This window comes from Montipora capricornis, chromosome 11, assembly GCF_036669925.1.
Source record: "Montipora capricornis isolate CH-2021 chromosome 11, ASM3666992v2, whole genome shotgun sequence".
Taxonomy (NCBI): Eukaryota; Metazoa; Cnidaria; class Anthozoa; order Scleractinia; family Acroporidae; genus Montipora; species Montipora capricornis.
The window spans coordinates 36,877,813-36,887,812 of record NC_090893.1 but is presented as its reverse complement, the minus strand read 5'-3'; the positions used below and the strand labels follow the sequence as shown (position 1 = coordinate 36,887,812).

At 38.6% G+C, this 10,000-nt stretch overlaps 1 protein-coding gene across 2 annotated transcripts in view; it reads right to left on the bottom strand.

Annotated features, from left to right (window-relative positions):
- The window catches only part of LOC138024479 (uncharacterized), a 161,465-nt gene that overhangs the window by 151,005 nt on the left and 460 nt on the right, over nucleotides 1–10,000 (bottom strand). The gene's annotated exons all lie outside the window — the stretch shown is intronic.

The following is a 10,000-nucleotide window of genomic DNA, read 5'->3' as shown; positions in this document are numbered from 1 at the left end:
ATGAAGAACAAAATAGATTGTTTTTGTGTGTTATTGTGCTGTTGCGCAACAATTTTGTCAAAGGTAAGGACTTTTCGCTAAGTATGAAAGGGAAGTTTTGGCTCAGAGCTGGCTCCCAGACAACTGGCTTCCTTGTAATCTTTCAATAACTAAGAGAAACGGGTTTCCTAGGGAATGAATCAAATTATTTCGAGTCATTCTGAAGATTTCCACTCATATCAATTTTTTACGTACTCTATTGGCCTCTAACGTCTTAAGAGCGCGACTTCTGCTCGGTTTTTTCTCAGTTCTGTCGGAGACTTCCGGTTCCTCGCATTCTGCCATGGGTCACTTTTTTACTTCAAACGACTTTGTTTCTGGAAGGGCGTGAATCTTCGGCACAGCACCGGGAAGGAGTTGCTTTTTCTTTGTTAGGCCTATTTCTGCCATGTAACTGTTTTCATAACAATCGGGAGAAAAATGATTCCTACAAATAACTGAATGTACCGTCGGCTCTACGAAATCGCTTCTTTTGACTTCAACAAATTTCACCCATTGTCGCTTGAAATTCGTGTCTTTTGGAAATTTATGCATGGTATGCCCGGTTTTGTTTGAGTTTCTACAAAAGTGAACAACACAACGCTTTACAATTATGAAAAAAATAAATATACTCTAACCAAAACGAAGTACTCAGACTAGAACGTGTTTCACAAGGTTACAACTTCCGGTAAACGAAGGTTCCACCTGTGACGTCAAAGGAAAGATGGCACATTTCTAGATGGCGGATGTTTCGAATTTCGAAGAGCTTTTTCGAGGCGAGATAACGGGCTTGAGTGAAAAAAAAAATCATGGATATGGCATACCTGCCATATGTGCTAAACCACTAGGTGAACAAAAATTGTACGATTTTTGGGTTTACATGCCCTTTAAATTTCGAAACATACAGTAAGCAACAGGAAGTAGTGAATATTTCAGGCAAATATCGTCTTAAAAATAGGCAAAATTCTTCCCGAAACTTTTCAGGAAAACTCAACTATGATTTCTATAAAGACTCCATGCATGTATTTGTGCTACTGTTGTAACAAGGTCAGCCTATGTTTAAAGAAGTCACGATTCTGGGAAACCTCTTAATTTCATTCTGACCGTACATTCAGTTCAAAAGCTCAAAACACGATATAAACACACACAAAAACGAACAAAAGTCTATTAATCGGTTGCATTACAACCTTACCTGATACAAATGATACGGCCATGGCCAGTGATACCACCTGGAAATATATCTGAAGACTACAACAAACCATCATAGTTTCCTTGCTTTAATTTCAGCTGCGAAATGCTACTTCACTTGGCCAGATGCCATATCCCAGCTTACCACACGTTTGGCATGTGAAGCTGCCACTTAAAGGGGTGCCAAACACACCCGCCTGGTATGTTTGCTACACCGTGCTGATGAGGCCCAAAAGGCCGAAACAGCTGTCCATGGCTGCTAATTGACCGGGTGAAATGGTTGTGCGCATGCGTGATGTGTTGGCCCCACCCGGGTTGGTGTTAGCTTGTGTCACCTTGCTTTTATTGTCGTTTTTAATTTACATGGCACACCGATCTCTTAATGTGATCCACCTTCCCACACGCTTGCCGTGGGAGAACAGTTTTGCTGTCCCCAACCCAGCTTACCACATGTTTGGCATGTGAAGCTGCCACTTAAAGGGGTGCTAAACACACCAGCCTGATATGTTGGTTATGCCATGCTGATGAGTTTCAAAAGGCCGAAACAGCTGTCCATGGTTGCTAATTGACCGGGTAAAATGGTTGTGCGCATGCGTGATATGTTAGCCACACCGGTTTGTTCAACCTCGTTCCCAGGGTCTTCTCAGCTTTCAATATAGCGGCGGGTCTCGAGAAGAACAGGAGTAACTGCAGAATACCCCGCCACATCGAGTATCTTAAGAAGCTGGCTACGCGGTACGCGGAAAGAATTAAAGTCAAGATGGCGAAGTATCTTTACAAGCTGGCTACGCGGTACGCGGTACGCGGAAAGAATTAAAGTCAACGTGGCGATCAAGTATCTTTACAAGCTGGCTACGCGGTACGCGGTACGCGGAAAGAGTTAAAGTCAAGATGGCAAAGTATCTTAAGTAGCTGGCTAAGCGGTACGCGGTACGTGGAAAATTAAAATTCTAGTGTACCCTAACCCTAACTGAACCGTAAAATGAAAGCTAAAATTTCAAACGAGTGCTTAGGCCTAATCACTGAAACGAGTGCTTAGGCTTAATAATCAGTAAACGAGTGCTATATTCTTCTCAAGGTCTCGGTAAAAAGTCTAGTTAACCGAACTGCAAATGAAAGCTAAAATTTTAAGACTGCTTAGGCCTAATCACTGAAACGAGTGCTCAGGCTTAATCAGTAAACGAGTGCTATGTTCATCACACGATCGTGTTAAAAAGCGAAGTTTAAGCGAACCGTGAAATGAAGTCTTAAATTTGTAAAGAGTTCATAGGCCTAATTTCTGAAACGAGTGCTTAGGCTTAATCAGTAAACGAGTGCTATATTCATCACACCATCGGGTTAAAAAGCGAAGTTTAAGCGAACCGTGAAATGAAGTCTTAAGTTTGTAAAGAGTTCTTAGGCCTGATTTCTGAAACGAACGCTTAGGGTAAAATGAAAGCTAAAATTTTAAAAGAGTGCTTATAGGCCTAATACTGAAACGAGCGCTTAGACTTAATCAGTAAACGAGTGCTATCACAGCGTGCCGCGTACCTTGTAGCCAGCACAAATAACATTGCTGCGCCATTTTGAAATCATTTGTTTATATAACGTTCTTCCGAGTCCACAGTTCCACAGTCTCTTGTCTGTGGAATTACTTAGGCTTTGACGCTTTAAGAACGAGGAATGTCACGGCGTACCGCGTACCGCGTAGCCAGCACATATAACATCGCCGCGCCATTTTGAAATTTAGTTCATTTGGAAATTAGTTCAAGTGGCGGGGTATTCTACAGTATTGTGCATTCCTATTTCTGGGTACCGCGTACCGCGTAGCCGGCTACGTGGAATATAGTTCGAGTGACGGGGTATTCTGCAGTTAAGCCGAAGAACAGAATTCGTGTTTAAATCATTTTCAAAATTGTAGCTGTTCCGTAATAAGCAGCTGCAAATTAACAAGCATAACAGTCAAAAATAATTCACCGTTTTTTCACGTTGTACGATGATCTACATCAGGCCTCGATTCCAATTAAAACTGCGTTGACTTTTCACGACCTCTGGCATAGCGATCGCTCTATAATATAATGGTGTTTGAAAGACGTAACGGTAATTAAGTGATTTTATTTCGTAGGTACCTTTACGTTTTGGTTCATTTTGGCGTCTCACAATTGTAATTCCCTGATGCGAGTATTGTTACTAGTGTTCAATGTTTTCACCATGTCAGATTGTGTTACAAATTATAAAATTGTGCAACAGGGTTCATAGATTATTGATGTGGTTGATTTAGCAGTTGTATGTGGTTCTGTTGACTTGTGTGACAGCTGCAATGAAGGCGGGTCTGTTAAATACCGGCGGGTCTAAAACACAGGTCACTCGTTGCAGGTCACTGTTTTACCTTCTTGAAAGTAACCCAAAACCCTCAATTTGGCTAACCCTAGGCCTAAAAACCAACCTTAGGCCTAGGGTTAGCCAAATTGAGGGTTTTGGTTACTTTCCAAAACATAAAACAATGACCTGCAACGAGTGACCTGTGAAATGTGACCTGTGTTTTAGACCTGCCGGTTAAATACAGGTGAAGACTAGAGGTCGCTGCTGACCAATAATCAACAACTAAGCCAAAAGGTTCCCCGAGACCTGAGACAACATTTTTGTTGAGTGATTAGCGCTAGCAGACACTTTTGGTGTTGTTTATTTGTCTGCAGCACCGTGACATGTACACTCACCTGTAGAATGTGACCTGTGTTTTATTTCAATAGACCTGCTCCTGCAGTAATCCATATTCTTTCCCATCCCTTCCACACTCTTCAGCTAGTGGTGCACAGAGAGATCTAGCTCGGTCGGTTTTCATCATTGCCTTTTACTTTCATTAATAAAAAATATTAATCTCCTCACCCCAAACAAAGTGCATGTCATCTTGTAATTTTCCAAGAGAGTTATTTAAGATTGTGAAGTCTTAACAATAATTATTATTCTTGAAAATAATTGTAAGGCTTATCATAATAGTCTTATTGACATGTCAATTCGCTAATGACTTCAATTTTTGCTTCTTCTGATTTAAAAATATAAATATGTATATTAAACAGTATTTTTTAATTTTGTACACATTACTTTTTTAGCATCACACTCCTGTGAGTTTTCTTGTACTCCAATAATTTAAGTTGAATTATTCGTTTTCAAAACATGCTTTGAAAATATTCTCTAGCATTGCTCAAGTTGTGGCATTTAATTACTGTCTGAAGATGTGGTACATCGAGTGATTTGGGGGAAGATTGTGGACTGGACAGGGGGATTGGGAAATAAAATTGAATGTGACAAAGCACAGGAAATTTGCAACTTCACCAGCAACAAGAAACTATTTCACAAAAAGAAATAGTGTTTTGTTTCTGGAAAGGGTCACTTGGTCGGTCATATATATTTCGCTTCGTCTATTGAAACTCTCAACAAAGAAGGACAAAAATGTGGACGCAAACTCTCTGAACGGTTAGAAGCCTGTCAATGAATATAACCATTAAAGAGAAGATAGTGAAAACTTCATATTTATGACCCATTTCGTTCACTTTCATGCTTGTCAGCATTATGATTTGCTATACTTCAGGTTCACATGTTCAAAAGTTTGTTTTTACGTCTCATAGATGTTTAGATGTTCAATTACAAACTCTGTTTTGAATGGCCACTCTACTTCATTGTGTAAATAATTCACCCTGAAGTCTAAATAGATACAATTCGTTTCTGAGTAAATGAAACGAAACAAAAATGTAGTTTAAGGAATGGAGGCAAATAAAACCGTGCCATTGTCACTGCCTCCAAAACCGCAGATTAAAAGCCAGTTTGATAAAACAGCAAAGATCCACCCCTAACCCTGGGCTCATTTGACAAGAACTGCTAAAGATGATGAGATGCTTATGTTTAGGACTTGCACAAATTGTGCCCTTTTTTAATTAGGCTCAACAGATTTCATGAGCAGCATTCCAAGACATCACATTGTCTTCACTGGTGGGACAAGACATGGAAAAGTTCTTTTCATAGCTTGAAAAGTGCAAGAAGCAGATCGCTAATCCTATAGAATAGCATGTTCAACAATGTACATTGGTTTGATTATGTCAACTTTACCACAAAATATATTTACAATAACAAGTTGTAAGAATGTGGGCACTAAACATGCTGTGGTTCCCTGTTGGCAATCAGAAGACAATTAAAATACTGATTTTACACTGACATGACAATACTTGCAGTCAAAAGATGAGATGAGAGATAAAACCACAAAACAACAACCTAATGGTTTCACTGTGAAAATGAAGTACCACAGATATGTGGTATAATAATACTTCCTTTTAGGAAAATAGCTTTGGGTCAATGTATACTGGGAAAAGTCGTTGCCAGAAGGCTCATATACACCGATAAGAAATCAGATAATCATTCAAGTGTATGAAAAATTAATGATAATTAGGTTTAATTGATTGAAAATAACCATGCAATATAAACTATACATTACGGAAGACAGCGAACGCACCTCCGTTACTAAATAGCTAGAGCCAGGGCTTTGATTAAACCTTAGCTCACTGGATTTTACGGTAATCAAATGTCTGTGATGTTACGGGTGAAACTGTATGCAAATTATGGCTGTTTCCGAACTGTTTAAAAATCACAGCCCCGAGAAATAATAGCCGTCTATAAAATTGCATTGGTTTAAAATAACATGAAATGAAAAGAAAAGCAAGATTTCTCTGTCATCTACCGCATTCTCGTTGCTCGTGCATTCATCCATCCGTATTTTTGGTTTCTTACATCAAATTTCACAGCTTTGGGTTCCCCCTTCGTACTCCAAGTTGTCGTACCCAGATTTCTCTCACCTTATTCCTTGCCGCCATTATGAAAAAATTTGCATATTTGTCCATCCTCGATGGACAAATCTTGATCACGTGATTTGCTGTGTGCCAGGGTCTTCTCAAGACCCGCCGCCATATTGAAAGCTGAGAAGACCCTGGGAACGAGGTTGCGGTTTGTTCACTGGCGAAAAATGTCTGATTGGTCGAGGCCTTGTCATGTGACCTCAATACCTCAAATCAAACATGGCTGCCACTGGCTGCCATTCGATGTTTATTACATCTCCGTCGACAAGAAAGACTCGTTTTCAGGCCAGTAAGACGGACGAATGTTTGACTTCATAGTGCGTTTCTATGCCAGCGAGATTCTCTTTTAAGCCAACAGTGCTACGAGGGAAATTTCTTTAAAATTTCAAGGTCAACGCGAGTCTCGGTTGCTAGTGTTCGAGTGGAAATTCGTAGCTAATGGATTACCATCTTGATTTCAATTCATGCGTTTATCTTTTACAAAGTAGAAGAAAAAAGATACCCCTTAATTCCCAAATGGTATCTCTTCCAACTAAATAGTTACACACTGTTTCCGCGGGAGCCCGCATCTAACAGAAAATGTTAAGATTTTCGCTTTTTTTTTTCAAAATTAAGTTGTTAAAATTGCCATTTAAGTGGTCCATAGAGGAAAATTTATTAAGACCGAGGGGAAAATTTAGAAATGTATTTCAGTCATTCCAAAATAAAATTTAAAGTGAATTTAGCAGTAATAATAATCAAAATCATACTTAACATGTCATAGCACCTCATATTGGGTACACTAGAAGGAAACCTTTTAGTTGCAATTATATTTTGTTATAGTTATTCCGAGCAAAATGCCAATTGTTTGCTTTCCTTCAAATTATAGAAATAAACATAGCTTAGGTTAACTCTGAATAGCCAAGACAACAATATTCTAAGTTGAGAATTTGATTCAGAAGTCCAGCTTACTAGCAGGGAGAATTTTACTACAGCTAATAATATGCTTTCACCACATTGTAGTGGGTTAATGTGACAACAAGAATACTTAATCAGGAATTGATTTTATCTTCCAGCAATAAAGTAGCAGGAGGATATAAAATTAGGTATCTTCAAAGTTTAGAAAACTTGTTGAAGGTGTGATTCAGTGCCACCCTCCAAAACTTTTCACAAATTTCACGCTGGCCTACTAAGTACTTCCAGTACAACAAATTATTTAACCTCTCTTTGCTGACTCTGGTTGCAACACAGCTGCTTCAATAATTTTAATCCCCTTGCATTAGATTTAACATATAAAAAAAACCATAACTTCATATTTCCATAATAATCGTTCAAAGACATTGAGCAAAGATACAAAGCTACATTTGAAAGGGGTATAATCCCATGTTGCAGTTTTCTGGATAAGGCTTCACAGAAATAACTCCTGTTACCTTTCCATATGTAAAGAGGTCCCATGATTTATGCGTCAATTAGTCAATAAGTCATGAGTTAATGAGACTCACAGTCAATATAGCAATAATTTATTGATCAAGCCTAAGCCCTTGTTTCAGTGATTAGGCCTAAGCACTCTCTGAAATTTTAGCTTTCATTTTATGGGTTAGGGTATTTGCACTAACTCATTGACTCATTGACTCATAAATACTTAAGACTCATATGTATTGGTGAAGTGAACAAACTACTCCAAGGGGGATTCCTTTACGAAAATGAGAGGGGTTCTTGTTGTTCCTTTTTGGAGAAAAATTTGTGAATTTTTACTGCTTATGATACTGAGATAAAACAGCTGGCAGAGTTGCTGCAGTACATTTAAGGCTATCAATCTGAAAAATGAATGGTAAGCGAGCAAATAGCTTTTACTAATGAATTATAAAATGCCAGTCATTTGTCAATTTAGAACTGGTTCCTCTATTAAAGGGGTCTGATTTTTTTAGCCTACATCCACAAAACAAGTTTTTGTTACCTTTAACGGTTGCTTTAAAAAAACAAAAAGATCCCTCCTAAGCAAACTGCGTCCTCATGTTTGGATTCTCATTGATTTAATGACTTTAATGATATTATGCAAATTTGTTCTACAATAATACTCAAATACCATAAAAGTATTTTTAACCTAACTTTTTTGCAAAGTTTACTCCTTGAGCCACCAGCTTCAACTTTGATACTTTGTTCTAAAAGCCAAAGCAGTTGTATGACAATGGTGGAGATGATGATTAATCACTTTGGTTTGGTTCAAATGAAGAAAAAGAAAGTCAAAGTAATGATCACACTTTAACCCTTTCACCCCTAAACCGGCCATACTTAGTATTTTACTCTGTCTAAAGCCAGAGTATTTTGCTCTGTCTAACACCAGACGATTTCAATTACTCATCAATGGGGAACCCCATGAAGTCAACAGTCTTACAATACTTCTCAACATAAAGAAAATGAATTCTGTGGACTTAAACTTTCCCAAATAGAAATGCCACATATTCCAAATATGGTTACGTAAACTCTTCAAGGTTTACCTGCTTCAGGAACTTCAAATCAATGAATATTTTCAATATTTTTGCTGAACTCCTGCAGACTATGTATACTTTTTAGTGGTTTTCCCTTTAAAAGTAACATTCAGTAATAATGCAAATACAACTGAGGCTGTTTTTGCATTATCTACAAGATAAGACAACAATATCCTTTATTCAAACACAATCAATATTAAAGCAATAACACATGCTTGTGGGGTCATGTGCTAACTATAATAAAGACACACTACAGGAAATAAAAGCTTAAAACTAACTATGTGACAGACATAGGATATCTACACATAAGGGATAAGAAAAATAAATTAATTGCTATCCAAAGATCATATTGCAAATGCACCAAAAGGTAATGGTTAATTGACAAGTTCTTTGTGCAAAATGGTAGAGCATGTTTGAAGTCCAGCAGGACCAAGATGGGAAGTTCCCGTACGAACAGCGCAACGCTCTTGCAGCGCTGCGCAACTTCATATTTTAGGTTGCACAGTGCTTATGCGTCCTTTATGCGACGTTCATGCGTTCACCAAGCTTCAGAAGCAGAATATCGAGCGCTGCAGAAAGGTTGCAATGCCTAACAACGAAAAAGCAATGGTAAAGCAGCGCTGTATATCGTTGCTTAAAAGCTGCGACTGAAAAATACTTTCGAGGAAAAGTCTGGAATGTTTAAGAGCGACAAAGCAATGCTCACGCAACGCTGTACATCGTTGCTCAAATGCTCCGACTAAAAGATCAATCATATGTAAAAGTTTGCAGTGTTTAACAACGTGAAAGCGATACTTAATAAGCAGCTTAAATTTGTGCATCTTAATTTGCCTTAACGTCAGGGCTATACATGTAACTGAAAGATATCTATAATCAACGGCTGTACGAACGTAAGGTATATCCAGTCTTGGAGGTTATAAAAATTCAACTCAAGTCACGAATACATTCTCGTTAAAATGTTGTATTCTGTAGAAAATTGTGATTTCAAACCTCGTACTATATGGCCGGAGCTTATATATAAGCCCAACACGTTAATCTATCCAAAAAGGTTTCAATGTCAAGGGAAATCGACGCCAGCAAGGCACACGATTATTTCGCATTTTCGGTTCGAATGGAGCGATAGTTTTAGCGACCCCCTTCAGCGACCCGCGATAAGACTCACGATTGGTCACCATTGTGCCCATTGACCAATCGCGGGTCGCTATAAGCGATCTTGCAACGGTTAAAGAGAGTTGTAACAAAGCATCATTCGATGGCGCTCGAAGCAAATGTTTGCAGAGTTTGGCGGCCCTTAAATCCTTCTCAGTGTACTAGAGGCTCGAATAAAGAAGACGAATGGGTAGCGGAGGAATCGTCCGTGATCTACGTGGAATTTCGAGGCAATCGAAGCCTTGGGAACTGCAATGTATTAAATCAGATATCTGTGTGAACAATATCATCTTTCGTGACGGCTTTAAAGAATCCCGCTCGCATCATGATCAGTTAATGACCCCGTTAATGTAA